A 25,677-nucleotide genomic window follows, 5' to 3' on the forward strand; every position below is an offset into this window, starting at 1 on the left:
ACCCTGGAGGGCCCCAGTGCCCTTGCCCAGAGCCAGTAACTGACCTTTCACGGCAGCAGTGGGGCGACCATGCCCAAGCCCAGCTGAGTCCTGCTGGCCCTGATGCTCCTCCTGCCACCCAGCCAGGCCAGTCTCATGGTGGCATGACCCTGAGTGGCATGTGGGGACTGTGTGCCAGGCCCAGCTGTGTCCTGCCACCTTTGGTGCTGTTTTGCTGTCCAGCTGGGCTGGGCCAGGCCCATGGTGACAGGATCCAGTGTGGCACATGGGAACTGTGCTGGGCCCAGCTGGGTCCTGGGGCCCCTCTGCCACCTAGCTGGGCTAGACCCATGGCAACAAGACCCATCATGGCATGCAGTCCCCACATGCCAGGCCCAGCTGGGTCCTGCCACCCGGCTGGGCGCTTCCTATAGCAGCAGGACCCAGCCTGAATCCTGCCAGCCCTGGGGCTGTTTGTGCGGCAAGGTGGCATGAGCAGCCCCAGGGCTGGCAAGGCCCGGCTTGGCTCCACATGGTCCCTGCACACTGGGCCAGGTCCTACTGCTATAGGAATGGCCCAGCTGAGTGGCAGGAACCGTGTGCTGTGCCAGGTCCTGTCACCATGGACCAGGCCTGGCTGGGCTGGGTGGCAGATGGGCCCCAGGGCCAGCTCCCACCTCTGCCCCACTGTGCCTGCAGGGGGGAGGGGGTGAGGACCTGGCCCAGCGCCATGTGGCTCTCTAGTCTGGCTTTGCACTGGAGTGGGTCACAGGGCTCCGGGAGGCATGGCTCCTGTGCGCATCTCCTGGAGCCGTGCGACCTGCTCTAATGGGAAGCTGGACTAGTGAGCTGGGCCTGGTTCTCACCCCCTGCAGCGCCAGGAACATCCCCCCCACCACTCCCCAACCCCCCCCCCCCACATCCCCCTGCCACCTCTCACCCATGAAAAACTCCCCCTGCACTTACCTTGGACAACGCTGGGTGCTGGGGGCAGCAGGAGCACCAAAGAGATGCTTTGACTGAAACCAGAGCATCTCTTTTGGAGGACTGACTCACTGATGGCTCCAGGCATGGTATGGAACCGTGCCTTTAGACCCCTGGATATCCAGGGGTCTAATTTTCTAACTTGCAGGATGGGGAACTTTTTTTCATTCCTGCACATGCCTCTTGCCCAACCTCAAAGGGGTTTGAGGCAGGGAAAGAGGCATGTGTGTGCCCTAAGGGTTCTACCTATGTCTGGGAAAAAAAATCCATCTTTTTCTGTGTTATCAATCAAAAGGCAGCCAATGACAAATTAATTAACAGAAGATTGTGGGCCATCTTCCTTCAGCAAGTCCCTGGTAGAAAATGACCCAAATAAGGCAAGTCTGTATTAATAGTGCAAAAGAACTAATTCAGTGTCTGATCCTCTATTCCCTCAGGGAGGGAGCTAATGAGCTGCCGTCAATAATCATGACACTTCATCCAGATCTTCTCCAGCTGCTTAGGTCTGAAAGGTTTTTGTGCTCCCTGGTCAACCACCAAAACTGGGCTATGTATAACTTTGGTGCTTAGATCTGATACCTCTCACAGATGGACAAATTGGGTCTGATTAAGTCTACAATACCTCACTACTATTGCATTGATCAGCATGAGTTTTGTATAAACCATCTCCCAGACTCTGTCTTGATTTGGTACCTGGCGGAACAGGGGCTGCTGTATGCTGTCCCACATCTTAGGATAAAGTTGTTGGTATGTCACAAGTCACTTTGAACCTATACTTCGCATGGAAAGAATGTAGATTAAGAGATAGATACAAGCAAATAAACTGGGAAGGGAGGGGAGATGCATCTTTCATAGCATCTTAAGAGGGCATAATCAACAGCCAAGTTCAGGGGTTTCCAATGAGATAATAGAATATATTTACAACCCACTTCGGCTGCCTATATATAGGCTTGGGGGTGGAGGTGGAGTATTTTAATTACAGCCATTTCCAGACAGCAGCTTTAATTAAAATGGCTTACTGTTATGTGTATTAAACCCTCACATATTTTAAAATGGCTGTGGGACATTTTACCTAAAACTTATTCAAAAAGGTTTAGATAAAGTGCTACCACATCCATTTTAAAATCCATGGGGGCTTAATATAGGTGATGATGCAGCCATGTTGAAGCATTTGAATTATAACATGAAGCAGACTTGTTTAATTGAGTTTTCTCTGATGCCTTCTAATTAGGATGTGAACGAGCACGTGCATAGGCAGCCTTCATGGCCAAATCTCTTTTTTTTTTCTATTCCCGGGACAACAGCTTTTGGATGAAGTATGACTCCTGCTCTTTTCCCCCAAAATGTTATCTCCTATGATAACACTGTGATATAGGCTTCCCTTCAATTTGTTCTTTCTAGAAGCCCAGGCTCATGGACACATGCAGTCTTAACATCCAAAAGACCTTTCTTGGATCTGCAGACATTCCTAGGGTCACTATCATAATAAGGTCTGATGGGAATGGAAACCACTATTATACAGAACCCTGGCATAAGTCTATAGCAATAAGCCCATGGGCTTTAGGAATCTCTGAACCCCTGTTTTGTACATTTGGGCTGAGCAGATTTTTAAGACATTAACATAAACACATAGCTAGAGCTTGTCCTTTCCTGAAACAAATCCAAAATTGCATTGCCTTCTTCCTGATCCTACATTTAGCTAGGTTTGCCATCAAAGTAGCATCCTGCATTCATATTTAAAGATGGCTGGAACTTGTTCTAAGGTGGGTCTCCCCATCACAAATATAAATGGCCATATCATCTAAATAGGTGACGGTATATGAGATAGGTGTGCTCTAGAGTATGATATATTAAATGTTGAAATGTTGTAGGCATACAGCATGGAGGTCAAAGTCATGGTCTACATTGGTACACCCCAAAGAAACATGATCTGCCAATGCTTGTCTGTATGGTCCAGCATCTCAGGAACATATAGCCTATTCATTAGGGTTGTGCGAAATTTCACCGCCTGTTTTGTTTTGACTAATTTTGAGCTCAAAACAGCAAAATGGAAACAAAATGAAGGGTTTTGAAACAGCCTCAGAATGAAACAAGGGCAGTTGAAAAATTTCAAAAGCTTCAAAATGTTTCGAGTTTTGAAGCTGAAGCTGGGCTTGCCTGCAGGGAAACAGAAAGTAAGGAGAGGGAGGGGGAAGGGTGGGAGGAAGGACTACTCTTATATTGACTGCTCTTATATTGACTGTATAGCTGGCCAGTGACTGTGATCCTTCCCTGAGGTCCCTTCCAATCCCAGTGGGGGAGGGATGAAAAAAAACAGCATAAAAGGCAGCATTGTTTGAACTGACCTGCTTTCTGCCTTAGGGGTCAGTTACTGAGCTATCTTCCAGAAGCTTAGCAGTGTTAGACAACAAAGGCTACTACCATTGATTTCCCACTTGCTAGCCTAGCAAGTGGGATTCTGCACTGCCTTTTGCTTTCATTCTATACCCTTTTATTTTATTATTATATTCATTGATTGATTCTTTTCAATTTCATAATTATATTGCATATTATAATGTAGAATTTATATAAGAAAATACATATATACATTTATATATTTTTATAAAGACAAGACACTGAAACACACCATGAAGTGTGCTGGAAAGGGAGGTGGGCCAGCCTTCAGAGAGGGGCAGAAAATGGGGCAGAGGGAGAGGTGTAAGTTCCCCCCCCCCCCAAACAGAGATACAGCCTCTTTGCTACAACAAGCAGACATGAGGCTTCCACTAGTACAGGAAGCAAGGAGAGGGGAGCACTGCCAGTGCCACTGCTTGTGCCTGGGCCTACATCTCTCCCCCCTGCCCACCACCATGACAACAAGCAGCAGCACCAGCATGACAGTCTCCTCCACCCCCATTTCAGTTCCCATGCTGAGCCTTCCAGTGCCAGAGGAAGAGCTGGAGCTGGATGACCTAGCAAGGGAAATTCTGGGGAAGGATGCGGAATCTTTTGAGTTTGTGCGCCACACCCCTCAAATTTCCCCTAGAGCCAGGTCTCCTTCCCTGGAAGGCACTTTAAAAGAGCCTGAGGTAGAGGTTGCAGAGGCAAACAGCTCAGCTGAGTCCTCTCCTCCTGTTGCTGTGCCTGTGCCTGCTGAGAAGGGGGGAATTGCAGCACCCACACCCCAGAAGCAACTGGGTAGTGTGCTCTTGGATCATTTTGAGCTGGCATCACATCCACTATGTGCCTGTACTGCTGAGCTAAAACCATCTGGGGCAAGGGAACAAAACACATGAGCATCACAGGGATGCTGATGCATCTCTGCAGGCACCACCCCCTTGCCCTTGCTCCTCCTCAGCCTGGCACCATCAGGAGGATGCCTAAAGTAAAGTCACACTCTCACTCCAAAGCCCCCACTCCCCCAAAGGAAAGGCAGGCCTGGGACAGTGGGGGAAAGGCGAACAGAAAGGGAGGCGAGTTGCAAGGGCGAGCCAGATCGCCCAGAGCACTGGGGAGATGTTTGCTGTAGGTGGCCAGCCCTTCTCCTTAGTTGAGCAGCCAGGGTTCAGGTGGCTCATGGCACTCGTGGCCCCATCATACCAACCTTCAGCAGGATGGTGGTACCCTCCGTGTATGAGGCATGCAGGAAGTACTTGAGGGAGCAGATGCGCAAGGCAGATGGCCTCTCACTTCAGCTTGGACACCTGGAGCAGCCAGGGTGGAGATCATGCATACCTCTCCCTCACAGGGCACAGCTGTTGGTGGGCTCTTCTTGAAGCCAAGGTGATGGATGAGTCCCACACAGCAACAGAGATCATGGGGTCCATGAACCACTTGGTGCAGGGGTGGCTCATAGGGAAGGGTGAGCTCACTTGTGGGTTCATGGTCACCAACAATGGGGTCACTATGGTCAAGGTGGTCCATGATGCAAACTTTGTTGGCATCCACTGTGTAGCACACAAGTTCCACCTCATAGTCAGGGATGCCTTGAAGGGGGACAGGGCTGCTGGTGATGGCACCAGCACAACAAGCAAGCTCATTTCCAAATGCAGAAAGGTGGCAGGCTACTTCCATCAGAGCATCAAGGGAGGCAAGATGCTGTGGGACAAACAAGCAGAGCTGAACATCCGACAGCACAAAATCATGCAGGATGTGAAGATTCATTGGAATTCCACATACCTGATGCTCGAGAGGCTGGTGGAGCAACAGAAAGCCATCCATGAGATGGCTTTGCTCAGGGAGATTGGGATCCATGGACCCCTTGTAAGAGCTAAGTGGGGTACCATCTTCCAGATCTTGGTGGTCCTCAAGCCCTTCCTTGAAGCTACTAAGGCCCTCAGTGCTGGTGATGCCCTCCTTAGCCATGTGATCCCACAGTGAGAGAACTTCAGTGCCAAATGCAGACATTCCAGGGAATCAGTGTTCCTGGCTGGGGCAAGCCACTGGTCACCAGACATGCAGGCACTGCATGGTGAGGAGGCTGAAGGAGGGCATGAGGAAATGGCTCCAGTACGCTCCATGTGCTGGCCACCATGTGTGACCCGAGGGTGAAGGGCAGCGTATGCAGCAGCCAAAGCCTGAATCAGGATGGAGATGCTGGTGAAGAGTCAGCCAGGCAGAACAGTGGAGGGACGTGGAAGAGGGGGACCCACTGTCCCATGCTAGCATGCCATCCACCAACCAGTCTTATCCTCCACCACAGGCATTGCCAAAGTAGGCCAAGGTCATGGCTTCCATGGCGGGGTCTAGAGGCACCAGACCCCACCATCAGGCAGCTAGCACTCAGGCCTTAGTGGCTGCCTACCTCACCAAGGATGTGGAGTCGCTGCTGTGCGACCTCTTGGCCTAGTGGGTAGGCTGCAGCCAGGTGTGGGCAGATTTGGCCACGGTTGGCTGGAAACATCTGTCCTGTCCACCAACCAGTGTTCCAAGTGAGAGGGTGTTCAGTATTGCTGGTGATGTAGTGACACCCCACCACACCTCCTTGGATAGGAGGTGCCATAACCTCCAGCCACCACATGCACACACACAGTCCTGGTTGGGAAAAGCCCAGACCTGTCACATCTTTGACAGGCCTGAGGCTTGCTGCTTGCATTGGAGTTGTGAGGCTCCAGGTATGCTCAGCATAGCTGCCTGGGATGCCAGCTTTCATATTGAAAAACCCTTTGTCAGGCTGAGTGAGCACCTTCAGTTGGTATGTGTGCTGTTCCTGAATGGAAGGAATAGTAAGGAAGCCAGAGTCTGGCATGCAATGCAGGCAAGAAAGCCAGTCAATGAAAATGGAAATGGAGGTGTCAGGGGGTAAGGGACAGGCTGGGGTGCGGGGGATGTAGCAGCGCAGGTAAAAGTGGAGAGATACCTGGGGAGTCAGATGTCCGGCAGGTTGTAGTGTGTCAGAATTCCAATGTCTATATTGAGTCCATGAGTTTCTGCACCTAGGAGGTTAATGAAGTGCAGTTTACAGGCTCATCTGTGAAAAGTGGTTTGTAAATTCCCTTTGAGGATCAGGCCTGAGAGACTGGAGACAGGTGGTGTTCTGTTGTTGTCTTTGATAAATTTTCAGTGTCTGCTCATTCTGGTGTGCAGTTGTTGCTTGGTGTCTCTATGTATTTTCCATCAGGGCACTTGATGCCCTTATGGAGACATGTATTGCACTGTGAAGATATCTCCATAGTGTAGACAAACCACTTTTCACAAATGAGCCTATGAACTGCACTTCATCAGCCTCCTAGGTAGTAGGTACAAAAACTGATGGACTCAACATAGACACTACAACCTACCAGACATCTGACTCCTCAGGTGCCTCTCCACTTTTACCTGCACTGCTACAACCCCCTCCTCCCCCCACCCCTCCCACACCAGCCTGTCCTTCACCCCCTGATGCCTCCATTTCCAATTTCACTGACTGGCTTTCTTGCATGCATTGCATGCCAGCCTCTGACTTCTTTACTATTCCTTCCATCCAGGAACAGCACATACACAAACTGCAAGTGCTTCATCAGCCTGAAGAAGGGTTTTTCAACACAAAATTTTGTTAAGATATATTTCTGTAACTATTCACTTGGTCTGCTAAAAGATACCAGATTAGATTGACCCAAAGGACCTTGTCTGCCAGTGCCATGTCCTTAGACCAACACTCCTAGCACCTGTCCCTGGTTAGCTGACTGAAAGGATGCAGGGCCCTGGGCACATCTAAGCCCCAGGGCTGGGGCTGTCAGGGAGACTTCTCTGGCAGCTGCTAGAGAACAAGCTCCTGCAGGAGAGGATAGAAAGGCTCTAATCTGTGACAGTTTGGCTGCCTGAGGTGTTGCTGGTGCTACTGTGCTGCTGCTCACTAAGTAATTATGACCTGTTGTTATTTAAAATGGTGGACTGGACTAAGGCTGTACGGGGGGAGGAGGCCTCATTGAGGTACACTACCATGTCGTGTAGAGGCCCCAGCACCAGTGAAGGCATGCTTTAACAAACATGCAGTGTCACCAATGCCACAAGTTTTGTACATCAGCAGTCTGAGGTGCAGTTTCCCAGACTCCCCTGCACCTATCTCCTTGAAAGCTGGCAGGCTTCATGGCCTCGAGTAGGGGCTACCATGCCTGCAGTTTTCACCCTACTGTGCCTTAATACACACACGACATGAATGTTGCTTGTCAGCATCTTGAGGTGCAGTTTCCCAGAAACTCCTGCACCTATCTCTTTGAAACTTGGCAAGATTCATGCCCTCGGCAGAGGCTACCATGCCTGATATTGTCACCCCCCTGTGCCTTCACACTTTCAAGTGACATACATTTTTCTTTCAAGACTTTGAGGTTGAGTTTCCCAGAAACCCCTACACCTATCTCCTGGGTTATACATCTAACTTGTTTTTTTTGTACCATTTATGCTGAACTAGGTGATCTGATCTGATTTAGAAACTAGTATGAGTCGATTTTTCCAGTCACTGTGGGACTGTTTACAGTATAAATTCAGTATGCCTTACCTACTAGTCCACCTAGGGAGAATGGGAAGAGTTTAACAAACAGTATTACAACAGTGAAAACCTGCAATGATTTAGAAGATAACTTATACTTTATGAGCAGAGGTAAGGTGAACTTGGCAAACTACCTAAGTCAAGAAAAAGGCAGGGTAGAGATACATCTTATAGACTAACTGAATCAGAGATGCATAAACTTTCCTGAGCAAGAGTTAACTTAAAATTGATGAAGTGAGTTCTTGCTCCTGAAAGCTTATTCCTCTCTTATTCAGTTAATATTTAAGGTGCATCTCTACCCTGACTTCTACACTTCATTCACAGTCAAGCTACTTTACAGCACCCTTTGAGATGCAGCATCATCCAATTTATTCTAAATCCTCTAAAGGCATTTTCTTGGAGCATTCTATTAAATGCCTTGGCTGTTATCCAATGTAAATTTATTATCAAAATGTTGAACTGCCATTCTACTGTTGGGTTTCTTGGTGACTATCTTAATTACTTTCAGTATGTTTTGAACATCAGTAATTGGAAACTACTAGAAATAGATAGGAAAACATCTCCTTAAATGTGCATGGGCCATTAAGACTAGCATAAGAAAAGAAAATGGACAATATTATATATTTTAAAGAAAACTAAATAGCTAATGGAGTATTTATGCTGTATGTATTAGAGATATATTTGCAATTTTCTGTATATTGATTTCCCCCAAACATAATACAAGAAAAATGACAATAGAAAAAATGCACATATTTTAATGTTTCTTATTAGTATTAGCATTGATTCAGCATAAAAAGGGATAAAATCCTTTCATTAAATCAAAAATATCAAGAGCCAAGTGTAAACATATCACATTTCTCAAGCCACCTCTGGGAACATAATAGCAACCAATTTTCTCTCTCTCATAGTCGCAGGCATATAAGGATAGCTAGAATCCCATATTATCAATACTCAAATTTTAATACAATGAACAAAAATTAATTTCACCAGTGAAATTATTGTAGCTAGTTGCTGTTGCTTCCCTTTAAGCCTTTAGAATTCGATATTTTGAAGACTTTTTTCCATAGAAATGTGACTATCCAATAATGCCTATCAGAAATAAAATTCAGTAGGCGCATTGCCATAAAAAAGAAATTAATCTCCATCTTGTCCTGAGCATCATTGAATATAGTGTAAGCCTTAGACAGAAAGTTTACGCTGATGCAAGGAGACTTAACGGTTGAGATAGGTTCAGTTCTGATCTTAGAGATGGTCTTATCCTCCTCTTTAATCCTCCTCCTAGGACATAATTTAATATTTCTTCCAAGTAGGATCAGTATGATTATTAGGGCTGTGTGAAGCTTCGGTCACTGATTCGATTTGGTGGAGATTTGGCCCAATTCAGCAGCCGAATCTCCGAATCTAAATTGAATCAGGAGACCCATTAATCTCTTCGAAGCCTCCGATTCTATTTGGAGCAATTCAATGATTCAGACACAGACACAGCTTTATGTTTTTCTACATACCTCAAGATACCAGGCTGCTCGTGAATACTGAGATGCTGGGGCAGATGTAGCATCCCATGGGAGCTCGGCAGCAGACCAAGAAATGGAGAAGAAGCACTTCCAGTTCACTATGGGTCCACTGCAGAGTGTGCAGGGGAACCCCCCCCCCCTCAGTCCCCAGCTCAGTGACTGGTGCCACCTAGGCCTGGGGGTCACCCAGGGTCCCCCCCCCCCATAGCCAATCACTGAGCTGGGGAGCCATGGGGGGTCCACTGCATGCTCGGCAGCAGACCCAGAAGTGGACAAGAAGCACTTCCGATCCACTTCTGGGTTCACTGCCAAGCACACAGGGGGGTCCCTTGCACCATTGTGGGATACTCCATGCATGCCACCATCTCAGAATTCATGAGCCACACCTGGTATCTTGAGATATGTAGAAAAACATATAAAGCTGTGTCTATGGCCAAATCACTGATTCTCTGAATTAGAATCAAATCTTCAGATTCATACTTGGCTGAATCAAATTAGGACACTAATCCAAATCAACTAATTGAATCACTGTCCCCCAAATCTGAATCCAAATCTAATATGGCCCACTTTGCACACCCCTAATGATTATTCCCCTACAAATTATAGTTATTTTCCTATTTATTTAAGAAATACAAGTTCTTGTACCAACTGAAACTTATCCATAGGTTATAGAGAAAGAAGCCATGAATGTCTGTATGCTTAACTAGACATTCTCAGAATTTTTACATATTATAGTTCCAATTCTATCTCCTTTATAAACCTAAAACATCCAATGTGATTAAAATATATTTAAGGTGCTCATAAAATGCAGGATAGGGCACTGGCAGATGCATATATAGCAGTAACTAAGATACTGCTCAGTATGTTCCTCACATACTTCACTACCCAACTTAGTCAATCATGTTTGGGTACTTGTCTATGCTACACTGTGATTATCTTCTTTTAATTACCTTCAAAGTGGTAATCAAAACAAACTGACTTATCTGGTGATCATATAACAGGGAAAACACAGAACAATTAATTTGATTTCAAAGCAAAACAAGCTAGTACCATATGAACACGCCAGAACAATAGTCTTTACTATTATCATAATTAGGATATTAACATAATAGTATGTATCTTTCTGTTGTGGTCGAATGTAGGGCCTGAAGCCACTGGCATTACTTTTATTGACCTTAAACTCATGACCTTACCACTTCTGAAGCATGCACAATGTTGACCAAAATTCATGATCAAGATGCATGTTTCTTCACAGAACAGATGTGGCACAGCAGCTGCAATTAAAGGTTACCCTACAGTCTGTCCATCTCTATTATGAAATGGCTACCCAGAAATCTACATCCCTTGAAAATTTCAAGAGTGCATCAGACAGACACTTGAATAGGTTACTTTAGTCAGGGATGATCCTGCCTTGAGCAGGAGGCTGGACTAGATGACTTCATGACTTCTCTTCCAGCCCTAATTCTATGACCCTAAGAGAATACAACCCTTGGCTTTTCTAATTCTGACTAAAATAAATGTAGTTAATCAGAATTAGAAAAGCCAAGGGTTGAATTCTCTTAGGGTCATAGAATTAGACTAGATCCCAAATCCTTTGAAATCAATGGAAAGGGTGCTGTTAGTTTTAGAGTGTTGAATGAGGCATATAAGAAAATATAGGAAAAAGGTAGTAGGCTCCAAACTGCTTCCCAGCAATCCTAAAAATGATTTGGTGAGTTCTTATTTACAATGAGTATACTTACATGCAAAGGGGGTGGAAATATGATCTGTTCAAGGATCATCTACAAGCTGATAAAGTTGCAAAATTCATGAGAAAAGAAAATAACTCATTACAAAATACTTAACTCTAGAAGAAACACAACTTGTAACTAGTAATAAAATGGAAAAAACGGCTATTGGCACTGAAGGGAGAAGTCAGGGTTCTATAATGCTGAAGACTCTTTCAATGCCTCCAGACATCAGTCAGCACCATCAAGCTATCATGGGTAAGCAACTCAGTGTGGATAGAAAAATAGATCACTTCCAGGTCAGGAACTAATGAAATCTTGCCTACCTCGGAAAAGGTGCATGTGCATTTCTTATTTAATGTCTTTGTGGTGCTTTGCTGAATTAAAACATTTTGGATAGCTCCCTTTAATCCTTTCATTATTAAAATTTATGTTGTATCTAAAACAAATAAATAGTGCTCCAGCCTATCCACTGTTCAATATATTTTGCCCCAAGAAGAACAGTGAGTTGAATACTGTGGAAACACACTGGTAATAGCAACCAAGCAGATGTGTCCTGCCTGCTCCTAGAAAATGAAAATGGAAGGTAGAGAGAGGAAAGGAAAAAAAAAAAAGAGAGAGCGAGCACAAAATGGGGGGGGGGGGGAGGGGGGCTGAGATACACTACTAAAATAGCAGATTAAACCTAAATCTACACTGCTTCCACGGCATGAGTGGGGAGGGCTGCCCTTGAGTTCACTCTGCCCTCTTCTGCTTGCAAGTACCAAACCAAGAAATGCAGTGGTGAGCCAGGTCTGGGTTTGTACCCCCCTCTCCCCCCGGCAGCTCCTCTCAGAGACAATGATGCTAATACACCACAAATAAAAAGAACAAACCTAGCCAAGGAGTTCAAAATGTATGGGGCTGCAGAAGAACACATGGGAAAACAGTATCTATATGATTTAAGGAGTAGAAATTAACACAGGGAGTGCTGGGAATATGAAAACAAGTAACTGAATGGCTATATATATTTTCTCTCTCATATATATGTAGCTACATAAAACTTTCAAAGCACTCTGCTGCATCTGTTAATGCAATTTAAAGTTGACTTGTGCAGCGTGGACTGTTAATATCTCACTAGACAGGACAATTCACATTGGCAAGGCTAAGAAATTGTGTACTAAGAAAACAGATGTCTCCCCACTAGAATAGCAGATGAACTCTGGTCCAAAATTTACATAGCATTCTGCCCCTCTCCAAACACTGGAGACTATTGCTTTTCACATCATTTTTAACTTGCCCGCACTAGGTTCCTAAAGGGCCTTATATCACAATTTAAGAAGGTAAAATAGTCCCAAATTGTTGCTTTTATATTTATTCCCATAAAATGGTAACGTTAAATCTCAAATAGATCAGTCAGAACACATGGAAAAGGAAACATAGGGAGGGGGTATTTAAAACAATACATTGTAGCTCAGTGAACTTTAAAAAAACTGCAAAGGGTTCTTGAGCTTATTTTTTCTATCCTTATCAAATTGTTTGCCCATAATTGAATGCATGTCTGCTTGCATAGAACACCTGTGCATATGTGTGGGTGTATATGTGTATGAGTGTGTGTTTACTAGATTTTTATAGTTTGTCTATTGGGCCAATCCAGAATATTAAATGAAGGGTCTAGGTAGAGGGGTAGCCATATATTTTGGATGGGTCTCTGAGAAGAGGTGACTGATATTAAATAAACAAGACATTCAGAATAACTAAAAAAGCCTCTGTTGGTTTTACTTGAATGAACACATGCTGTTATGTGATGCAGTAGACTATGCTTGTCCTCTGGCTACTCAGAGTAGTTCCAAAACAGATGGGCCTTATATAAAAGCTTTTTAAGAAAATGGGAGACTAGCTGACCTTCTGTTAGGCAATAAAGATGATAACAATATACTTTATGAGAAAATGTGCACCTCACACAAGATTTTCCAAATGCCTCTCTTTTCTAGGTGTCTATGCTGGGAGTAAGTCAAAGGGTTAAGTTTTAAGGTTTAAGAAGTGTAGATTCTCTAAAACCACTGATGTAAGTCCCAGAAGCATATAGTTCTTCATCTTTTGATCACCACCCTAATTACTATGAATGAAACTTCCATAATATCATTCAGCTACCCTAATAATGAATCCATACTGCTATTCAGACAGAGAGAAATAGTTAGTTGTTTTAGGCTGAAGTCAAGCAGAAGACAGGGGAGAGTGGCCCCATAGGGTGTGATCCAGGCTAACTTTAAGTGGCTTAGTTTAAGTGGCCTAAACCTGAAACAGGAGTAGCACATACCAGGAAGAGGTATGGACAGCCAGCGGCAATTAAGCTGGGGGGGGGGGAGCTGGGGGGTTCAGATGTGGGTGTGGCTTTGAGGCAGGAGTTGGCAGATAGTAAATCAGGTGTTCCATTTCTAAAGCAAACTAAGTCCTCTGAATGCTTGCACACCAGGGTATTTCAATTGCCCTAACTTTGGTTAGGGCAATCTAAATGAAATGCTTATATGTACCCATAGAAGCAAACTCATTCAGAAATACATAAGGAGTCATAGTTGACAGCTTCTGACAGCATCTGACAAAGTGTATGGTTGCCTATGAAAGCATATGCCTCTGAACTAATTAGTTTCTAAGGTGTCACTCTGCTCTACCCTCTCCTGTTCAAAAAATTAAGTTATTTTTGCAGTGTTTTTGTGCAAAATTTTCTTACCAGTGTTTCTTCAGATGTCAAAATATTTACTAGTGATATGTATGAATAACCAACAAAATCCGGGGGTGGTAGACAAAGGTAAAATATTTACCTGATTTATCAGTATGACAGGAAATTCAATATTGATAATTTGGACTGAAACTTAGAAAAGCCTCTCTTTTTTGTACCTAGAATTATTACAAGACTGTAGAACATCCTAAAAGATGTTCTGAAATCTCCAAATTGTCATGTAAGAAGACTCTACCTCCATTCTGTCTGAAATCAAATGTTTCTCACAAATGTACAAGTGTCTTTATATGAACCTATGTAGATAAAATAATGGAGAATTATTATTTTAATTTCTTTGATTCTTTTTGGTCCCTTTTTCTATAAAGTTATAGATTTATGTCTCTTGATGAATTAGCATTCTTTTAAGAGAGCTATAAATTCTAGTGAATTCTAAAGAAAGCAATACCCTGATATAGCTGAGAAACAGGAAATGAACTTAGAAGATCCTACACAATCTATGGAAAAGTCATATTTATTGCCAGCCTGTGAAATTTCATTAATAAGATATAATGTGAGCAATCAAACTCAATGACGCTTCAAAACCTTTCTTAAATCACCATATATGAAAGAAAGCCACCCTTAATTTACATTCCATTATGCAATAGCATAAAGTCTACAGTAGTAAATCTGGCACCTTCTGACTGCCTTTGTAAAAAAAAAAAAAATATTAAGTGGAAAAATGATATTAATGTATTCTTAATATTCACTTAATAAATGATGAATCTTAAATGTGTGCCAGTCTTTCAGCAGGTATGTGCTTTGGTTCCTGTATCTGGTTAAGTTTTCTTTATTTTGCTATGCAGATATGCACTTAATTGTACCAGGCTAGCCATCTGACCACCCATAATCCTTTATGATTTCATATTCCACAATATATTTTCCTACATGGTAAGAGTGTCATATGGTATATCCAAATATGGGATATTTGCCCAGGGTTTCCTGGGTAAGTTGTCTTGCTTAGCTGAACATTGTGACCATGCATATTAGATCCCTATTAGGAAAATCTGAAGTAAAATGCCCGATTTGAATGAGAAACAAGATTTTGTTTTCTTTTTCAGATGAAAATTGAGGAAGGCTTATAGTTTTCTGGGTGGGTCAAGGCCTAACATTTTGCACAACAAATAGGCCTAGCTGAAAGAAAGAGATCATCTGTCTCAACTTGAATGCTGATGTAGTTATTAAATGTATCACTAGATCTCTGCATGGCTTGAGGACAGAATGATACAGTGAACTGCTTTGCAATACTAGAAAAAAATCAGCTTCAATTCAATACAATTTGACAAAACCAGTTATTCTACTGTAGGCATGAAGCAAACTATCCCAGCTTCTATAACAAAGTAGCCTGGCGTCTACAGCATGGCAGATGGCTATTCCCTACAGGCTCTGCCGCAGACCTCATCTAGGTCCTGATCTTCAGCGTTCCATTTGGCCCAGCTACAAGGGGGGGGGGGGGCGGAGGAGGGAAGAGGAAAGGTGGCTTTTACTCACCTGAACTTTTCTTGCTTACAGGGCTGGCAGACCTCAGGAATAACTTAGAGCACCCTTACACAACTTGCAGATGCCTGGGGGCTGCAAACTGCATGGACACCACCAGCATTGGGCTAGAAGATCCTTGGACTGAATGCAAATGCTTCCCCTCCTGACCATTGTGCTGCACCAAACTGTACCATGTGCAGGTACGGCTCCTGCACAGTGCTGTGCACACAGGCACCCAAATCCCCAGGGGAGCAGGACATGCTGCTATACTCCACACCATCCTGGGGGCTGAAGCAGAAAGCAGAGGGAGGGGAAGTCTGGAGCCCAGGGGCTGCAGATATACCCCCTTAAGGGCTGCAAGATAGACAGCTGTGACTTGGAATAAGGACTGCTAAGAACAATATTCTTATTGCCTACAGGGAAAGCATAAGGTGTTTAGTTTTTTTCTCCTACCAAAAGAGTCCATTAGTTATTTTTATTAGACAGAGAGATTGGGACAATTTAGTTAGTAAAATATTTATAAACATGTCAAGGAAAGTTACAAGAACCCCAGCAATGGATTTTAATGATAATAAAGTCGTATCTATGGAGAGGAAAATAAAAAGGCTCTGGATAGTGTTTACAATAAGAAATCCCATAGTCCTTTGCTGCTGTGTTCCAGGCTACTAGGAGCTCCATAAATCAAGGCACTGAGAAACAAGCATTGTGTATTTCACTACATGCCCTACTGAACATATTCACTTGATATAAAAGTATTCATATAACTAAACTCCCAGGAAACTTGCACACAACAATTTCAAAAAGAGATGAGGCTTAGAGATGTTGGAGGTGTGAGGAAGTTCAGGGTCTAAAATTCCATATTTGACACTACATCACGTTTTCTGCTGAAATCTGCTTTTTCTGCCTGCTCCCTTCCTTGTACTATACTTTTTGGCTGCACAAGGTAGATTGCATCTCTGTAGTCCACTATATCAATTATTCCCTTTGAAAAAAATCCAATATTTCTGTCCTTTTGCTAAACATCTTTCTGGATGTTCTCATACTATGTCCTTAGTTATTGCAACCACCACTGAAGTCCAGCTTAAATATTTGATTATTACAAATTTGTTTTTTCCATAACTTTTCAGTATGGGTCTGAAAACTGGAGTTATTTCTGACTGACAGAAGAAGAAAACCTGCTTCTAAATGCCTTCTTGCCTTGCACATCTCCATTTTTAGAATGCTACAATAAATCTAATTTAGCAGAGGGATGTTATCTGTTCTCAGGTATTTTAATATCTAGATCACTACAGCATTGTATTAGTTTGTCCAGTGTTTTTTTTTCCTTGTATCTGGCTCCTTATAATTTTTTAAGAACAACAGGGCAAAAAAACCTTCTAATTTTACATTTTACCATTTATCTATCCATTCCTTTTATGAGCCAACTCCCTCCTTCATTTTGCATCTCATCATATTGCCTGTCTGATTTTAATTGCAAAAGTTTATGTTCACCATTTGCACAAGTTACTAAACTTACTTTTGACAGCTACATTAAAGGGCTGGTGCCTTATGGACTTTAAACAGTGTGCTGGTGAGGTACCCCCACAGGCTCCTGAAGGGGAGAAAGCAGGTCCCAGGGGCCCCAATGCCATAAACAGCCCCCCCATGGGGGAAACTTACCTCCCGCCGGGCAGCCAGAGAAGGAGCAGGAGCCGCGGCCGTGGCCACAAGAGCCGGAGTTATGCCAGCAGTTTAATCAGCTGTTCCCTGGGTGGGGAACAGCTGGACCAATTGTGGTGGCCGTTCTGGCCACCGTGGGAAGATTTAAAAGCCCTGCCAGAACCCGGGATGTGGGGAAGCCGGAGAGGGAACATGCTGGTGTGCAGCATGCCAGATGTGCTGGGAGAGGAGCAGCACAGCCAGTGCAGCACCGACAGGCAGAGCAGTGGAGGCATTTGAGCCCCCTGTGGCAGGCAGAGCAGGGGAGGTATTTGAGCCCCCTGTAGGAGGCTGGGGGAAAGGAGACAGCTCCATATCCCTCTCTTCCCCAGGAGTCTATTTCTTTTGAGAAAAAAAAAAAAAGAAAAGGAAATAAGAGAGAGACAGAAGAGGCATAAGAACAAAGCACCCTACTCAGAGGCACAGCACTAGGTGCTGCATTACACATATATATAGCTGGCCAGCCTCGAGGGAGGGAAGGCTACTCGTCGAGGCAGAAGGGGTGGCTGCACAAATACCAACCGAGCCCACTTAGACGTGGGATTCCCCTTGAGACAAGCTGCAGTTGTGCCAGAAAGACCGAACTACTACTGTGCTGATGCCCATCTGGTTGGTGAGTGGACGGGGTGTAGGGGAGGTGGGGCCCCATGGAACTTCGTGCCTGAATCATGAGTACTGCCGTTTCCCGGGGAAGCCCTCCCAGGGAGATTTCCATTGAACCCTCTCTCTTTATAGAATAACATCAAGTCGTGGCAGGAGAGTTGAGGGGAGGGGCTACACATCCGGCAGGTAGTACAACACGCAAGGCCCCTTTCATCACAAACAGCACCAAATAAAATTTCATATTTGCTTATTTTGCATAGATTTAGTTGTGAAAACAGGACTGGATTTGTTAAGCATTTTCTCTATTGTATTTTTATGTACTATTTTTACTGTACGTTTGACATGAAAGACACTTTTAAACTGTGCATTGCCTTCCAGTCTCCTTCAATGACTTCTGTTTTTTTAATGTATTATTTGAAATATATTTTATTTATCTTAAACTCCTGAACTGTATTTTTCCTTTTCCATCTTTATATTTCTTATCAGGTGTTTCTCCACTTACTTTACTTTATTCTTTAATCTTCCCAGTTCTCCTTTGCTTTTGATATTTCACACATTACAGATGTCTCTTTCTGACCCTTTATTTTTCATCTACACTGGGTCATTTTTTTCAGTCTGAGTGCATTTGTTGCCAGATGAAATACCTTCATTTATCCTTCAACGCTTTCTATTTCCTTTCTGCATTTTCCCATCACTGATTTCTCTCACATTTTGCTGAAATAAGATCAGCTGAAATTCAACTGTCCATTTGATCCATTTTTGTCTCATTTTAGACTAAGCCAAAAGCTCAACTAGGTTATGGTCACTAATGTTTATATCGTTCTACATGCATCTTTTTATTTCAGGATCTTTAGCAATGCCTTCTCAGTTATATAAAAATAAAGGGGGAAACACAGTTTTTGATGAACATTGACTTTTTTTTTTTTAAGTCAAGAAGGCAGTCAAAAACATATCCCCATTCACATGTAAAGAGATTACCTATTTTCATGTTCAAAGCACTAAGGTTGATGGAATTGTGTGTACAAAGGGTGCCCACTTTGCAAAAGTATCATTTTCTTCAGCTATGCATCATTACCAAGCATGTGAATGACTGCACATGCAAAATTAGGGACACAATTATTATTTGTCCCTAATAAGAGGCAAATAAGAGGCTGGGAGAGGAAGCCCCTTAAAAGATAAATTCTTCTGAGTAATTCTGATTAAGTACTCCTAAAGTGTAGGTTTAAACACACTACAACATATTCTCTTTACCTGTCTCTTGACTTCTGCTAGTGTCACCCCCTTTCTTCCTCTTTCCCTCATGATTTCATTGCCATGAACCTGACTCAGTCACGAGTATACTCTGAACATCACAATCAACAGTGAATATTTTACTTTCACCTGCACTACTGGGAGAGTGAAGACACAGACATCAGGAAATTAATTCTGCTATCATTTGGGTATCCTTTTCCATTGCTTCCCTGGAATACTTCGCAAAACCAGATGGCCTACGCTTTTCCCATTAAATGACGTGAAAGCAATGTTTGCCATGCTGACTCTCAGTGCTGTGGGAGTGAAAAGAGAAATGTAGAGCAGCTGGAGCTGTGCAAGAGCAATAGCAGTAACAAGGATTAAATAAAAGAAACAACGAGTTGAAAAGGACGTTAGACATTTTTAATATTAAATGAGGGCCAGTGTGAAAAAAGAATTAGAACTACGAACAGCCCATGTGAGAGTAGGTATAGACATATCCATCAATATTGAAGATTAAAAAAAAAAAAAATCTTAAGTCATGTTATACCTCATCCCTGACCAATTAGCTCTGCTATTCCTGCATTGCAAACAAATAAAAAGCATGGCATTCAGCCAGCATTTTACAGTTAATCTTACAGCTCATTATTACAAAGCAAAATGGGGAAGCTGAAGTGTAGGTCACTTTTCCTCTACTAGTATGGAATAGAAGAATGAGCTAGTGAGTCAGAATGTCTACAACCATCATTCATTCTGGTTCACTACTCACGCTGGAGACAACGATGTGGTCCAGACTTTGTTAGATTGTATTCTTTATTCATTTTTTGCTCTTATCCTCCCAGTAATTCATCACTGGATTTACTGCTGTCTGTAGAATAGTGAAAACATGGGAGCCTTCCTTTACAATGTTCATGACTGACTGAGCATCCACCAGCACAATCATTAACACACATAGATGTGGACACATGCATATATTGCTGCCAGTTGGAGGTAAAGACATAAAAGCAAGCCCCAGAAGATCCTGTATCCTAACTATTTCCATTTCTACTAATCATAGCCCAATCCCTTTTTAATACTGATATGAAAGAAAAGTTTGTTATTGACTTCACTGATATCAGGATTGGGCATCATTCATACATCCAAAAATGTCTGTTATTAAAAATCTACTTTCTAAGCAACCATGACTAATTATGACGCCATCAGTAGATTTAGAAAGCTAAATGATTTCCTTCAACTTGTCTTACTTTACATTTTTCTGCATTAAAGTACTGTTATTTCCAGTATAATACATTCAGTTTTATCACCATGTAATCATCTTATTACTCAGCCAACCAATTTGATTAGATCCTTCTAGAAATCTCGCCACCCGGTGACACTTTAATTCACCTAAATAAATTTCTGTTATCAGCTAACTTGCCCATTTCATCCACCAAATCAATAATAAATATACCAAAGAATGTCAGTTCTGATACCATTACCTGGGGCACCCACTATTAACTGCTTTCCACTCTGAGAAAATTATCTGCAGTTTCCAGAAAAGTGTGTCTTTTAAAGCAGGTTGCCTGCCTGGTATGTCATATTGAGATAACTCAATGCAAGCCCCATAATTACATCATGTAACTTTGTATCATTTGACATGGCTGAGGCAACCTAACATAAAATATCACAGTATAAAGCATCCGCTGGAAAATTTAAACATTACTTCTTTTTTTTTTTTTCTGAAGGGAAGGAGGAAAGAACTAATAATCTTTTTTTTCAACCTTAGTCTTGACAGAAAAAGAAAAAAAATACCCCCCAAAACCTTGTCTACGGTATTGATCTCTTTCTATATATACAGCTAACACACCAAATTGACACTGTCTCCACTAATCAGATCTATAGTTATACAACCTGCACCTGAAGCTTTTTGGGAAAAAGAACCTTTGTCATGATTGGAGTCACAGATGGTGCTGAACATATTATCAGCAATAGAAAAATAAGTACGATCTCTATGTATATTACTACGCTAGATGAAATTTACACCTTCACTACACATACTTATTCACAGCTTTTATTCCAATATACCTGCAATCCCCTCATCGGGTCTAACCAAACCCTTGTTCAAATGAATTTCAACGCTAAAGAAACTCACATTTTTGAGAGACATTCACTGGAAAATTATAAAGAGTGTTCTGTTGCAGTTAATGCCACATTGGTTCTATTTTCACTGTGGTTTCCTATGTATAAAGAGTGGGACAAAGGGAACACAAGAGATTGTATGTATTTTGGCCCATTTATAGTACTCATTTCTGCTCTTTCAGTTTGTTAAAATGTGGGACTGTCATTATACTAAGATGACAGAAGAAACAGAATTGAAGCTAAATTATAGTCGAGCTATTTCCAGAGTACTGAACTTCATATTCAGAGGAGATATTAATGTAAGACAAGAAAGGATTATCATCACTTGGGGGGCAGGGAGGTCTTAGATGCTATGGAGGTGAATCTAAGAATGGCAGTGAGATAAAACAATGAGATTAGATTACAGTAGTAATTTATAATAATAACCAGTCTCAGCTGAAGGTGAACCATGAGTTGACACGAACATTCCCAGATGGGCAGATGGCAAATATGATTGACTGCTGTAGTTAGTTGTCAAGGTAGATTAATGTGGGTTATTACTTATAAGTCTCACAAAGCTGGGCACCAACTAAAGATGAGAAACAAGAGTGAGTGCTTTCATAACACTAGACATGGGTAATATGAGGGAAAGATTCTAAGGAAATAGACGGAGTAGGAAAGAGAAGTAGATACAGAGGTCTGTCTAAACTGCATTTGGGATAGGAAGGCTTGCACTGAGGTGTTTAACTGAACACTTGAATAGAATTGGTAACAGCAGAATGATTTGCTTTTCACTGCAGATTGGCTTTAATAACATTTGATTAGGATGTCTAGTTAGTTCATAAAAATAATTCAGCTGCAACTGCTGCTTTCAAATCTGAGACTATTTTAGTAAAGAAGAGGTTAGGATTTTTTCCCCCATTTGTGGGTTTTATTTTCTCTCAGGAGGGGGCATTTTGAACAAAATGCAACCCCCTCTAAGTCAGCGGGAAAGAAGGCTTTGACTGGATTGATTGGAAGAAAACAATGACTCCTTTAGAAGATGGCGTCTCCCTGAAAGAAGAGGAAGTAATTTGCCTAGTTTGCTTTTCATTCAATTTTCAAGAGCAAAGGAAGGTTCATGAGAAATTCCGTTAGGACCTCTAAGGAGAAGTCCAGTCCTAACTATGAGAATGGTTGCTTTGTAACCAGAAGAGAGCAGGGAGCTTTTGCTAGAAGAGGTTCTTAATAGACATTTCACTGTATATGTACAGCAGGGGCAAATCATTATAGCCAGTGAAATAATTATTAGGTAAAGGTCAGTAATAAGTCCATGCTCACAGCTGTGTTCAAAAAACCAGCTGATTGACTGCCTTGATATTAATTAATATTCTTTGTCCTGCTCCTTCCCATTTTCCAAGCACTTGTAACACTATACAATCAAGAAGCATGGCTGTGTAAACTGTTTCACTCATGCAATTTGTATATTTACAATAGACTTATCATGTTAAACACAAAAGATAAATTTTCCATTATTTCTTAAATTATACCAGAAAATTGAGGTTCAATGACAATTGGATTAATGCTCTAATATTTAACTTGTGAGTCATGGATGAAAAATGGATTTTGGTCACAAGTAAATGGAGTTCAGTTGGACTGACATTTCATTAGATTGAAAACAGCCTGGGAAAGGTTCCCATTTGATTTCTATGAATAGTGGAATAAGAGCAAAATTACTGAAGTTTGGAACAATTCAGAAATTTCTGTTTGGAAGAAGGAAGTTAGTACTGAAATACACTTCTCTCTGAAACAGTACATTCACTGAATATTTTTTTTAAATGTTCATGCTTGTATTCAACATGTATGGCTTGAGATTATAACTGGCACAAGCATGTTGTTACAGTCATTTCATTTTTAGAATGGCTTGACATTGTGAAAATATACACAATTTTGCTGGTACTTGATTTAAAGTAATAAAGAATATTGAATGTGATCTAGTCATATTTCAGCCTGGCAAAATGAGACATTTTGGTTTTACCAGAAATCTGGGGGGTGCAAATCACAGAAATGTGAAAACTTGGTAGTTTTAGCAATCAAAGAAAACTACTCCAAATTTGTCAAAATGAAACATTTCATTTTGCCCCAGATGAAAGGCATTATCTCTCATGCAAGCAAATCTGACATATTTTAATATGTGAAAGTGTTTAAAATGAAATGAAAAAAGAATGCTATAAAAAAGATCAAAATCTTATATTTAATACACATTGACATGAGAAGCTTTGATTTTTTAATTTTTTTTTCTATATGAACAATACAGCAAAATTGGCATGAATTTACAAACTGATTTAGTATTGCCAAACTTTCTTTTTTACATTTTACCAAAAAATTCCACATAGCTCTAGTGATATTCTATTTACGGCGAAAGAGATTGAGAGAGATGCCATGATTTAAAGACTGAAACTATAAATGGCAAGCAGAACTGACACATTTTTAATTATGAGGTGGTGTATGCAGATCAAATTACAAACCTGTAAGAAACAAACAGTGATTGAATTGTTTTCATTTCTCACTCGCACAATCCATATTCCAACTATTTCCAACACCAGCTGCTTTTTTTCCTAAAAATAAAACAGATTTCAAACACCTTCACATTTCCACAGTCATCTATTTGCAAGTCTTCTTGAATAAAACACAAGGAAAATAGGAACTGGACTAACTGAAGGAGCATTTAAAGAAACCATCTATAACTTTATTAGTGAAGAATTTAGCTGACCTCCTTCCCCTATACTTTAATGATTATTTTTTAGTTTGTTTTGTAATATTCAAAAGTCTTTTGTAGAATCTGTGTTCTCAAGCTTAGCAGGAGGCAGCAGGCGAGACAGCTTCAACAGTTGTTATTTTCTCTTAAGAGTGTATCTTTTCCAGTTGATTTTGGGTACAATCCCTTTATTTGCACAGGGATTTCTCTTACAGGGAGCAATGCCCCATTAATGTCAAGCACAAACATGTTTATTGTGACAAGGTTTTCAAAGCTAACTGATGGGTAGCAAGGCTTGTAGAAACTGCAGTATTATCCCTGTCTCCACAGTTTATCTTTCTTTATAACAGATGGGGCATAGAAATGCAATTTTTAATATATCATTTTTATCTGAAGTTTTTTGTTTCTTGGAATGGAGAAATCCTGTTTCTGATTAAAGATGTAAGGGCTCATATTTTTTATGTCTGCTAGAAAATGGAATGAGTTGTTTTTGTGGCAATGTTGCCTTGTAAAGGCTTATGGTTAAGAAAGTTCCAAAATACATGAAAAAAAAATCTATTTTGACATAACTTATCATTTATACAAACACACACAATATTTATATATATATTATAGTTTAATATATATATAGTTTAGTTTAGAAAGACAGACAGCTAGTCTTGTATTTACTTGAATAAGATGACTGACCCCTCATTAATTAGATTCCCTCTATGGATAAGTTATACATTTGCTTTGCTTTTCCAGGTTATAAATTGAAGGTTTGCCTTGAATTTGTCCCTCTCCCACTGCTACAGCAGGGAAAATAAATCTGGGGTGTCAGGTAGTCCCCTTGCCTTCTGCCCTCCATCTCATCTTCCCCCACATTGCCCTTTCCCCCTTCCTTACTGTCAGACCCTGCTCTCCCTGAGCATATGGTCATGAGGAGCAAATCTGTAAACACTGGCCTTGAAATAAAATACTTACAGTATTTCACATATAGGCAAATTACGTATGTACCCATAGAATTAGAATTGATATATTTTGCTTTTTCTGAAATTCCTACAAGTTTTCAGCACAGATACTTCCTAAAGACACTTTTAAACAAGCATTTTTGTACCTATTTATTTATAATACAAGCTATGCATGATACTAGTCCAAAGCCAAAAAGCTCATTATTTACCACATAGTTCAACAGCATTTCAAGCCATGGTAAACCCACAGCACTGATCAGTTTATGTACATACTCCCAATACCCTCCACAAAAGATCAATGTGTGAATTAGCTCCCAGTCATGACTGGAACTGGATGTTCATGTCATTGGGATCCTTCATCCACTGGGGCCCACATGGTGTTTGCTCCTCACTGGTGCAGCTTTGCAAGTTGTGCTGACCTTGGACACTTATAGCACTGCACTAGAACTTACAAGCTTTGACAGGTTATACTGTGGAAGGCTTAGAGGTCCAGCTATAAGTCCCTGATTTGCCTGATCTAAAGCAGCCACTAAGACAAGTAACCGAGTCACACAACTCTTTCGAGATGGCTGTTTGGGCCTTACATTCACAGTCACTCACAAGACTAATGGTCTTGATTTCAATCCTGATGCTGAATGGGAATTCACTGTCAAGAAATAGAAAAACCATTCCTATTGACGACTAATTTACATGCAAGCACCCTAGCATGTTATGCAGGTTATCCAGGCAAATACTCTGGTGCTTGCTCCTGACTCCTCTGTGCTTCCTTGATTCACTTGCTGAAACTTGAGTTCTGACTCCTAGCCAACCCTGACTCGTGGCTCCCTGTGAACCTGCTCCTGGATTTCAGCTGAATATCAGGTGCTTTCCCAAATGTCCATACCCCAGTCTCTAACGCTGAGTGCCTTAGTTCTACTGAAATCAAAAGGAGTTCAGAAGTCTCAGGGATATCCATTAAAAACAAAGCATTGCATTGTA

Source organism: Alligator mississippiensis, chromosome 10, assembly GCF_030867095.1.
Source record: "Alligator mississippiensis isolate rAllMis1 chromosome 10, rAllMis1, whole genome shotgun sequence".
Lineage (NCBI taxonomy): Eukaryota > Metazoa > Chordata > Crocodylia > Alligatoridae > Alligator > Alligator mississippiensis.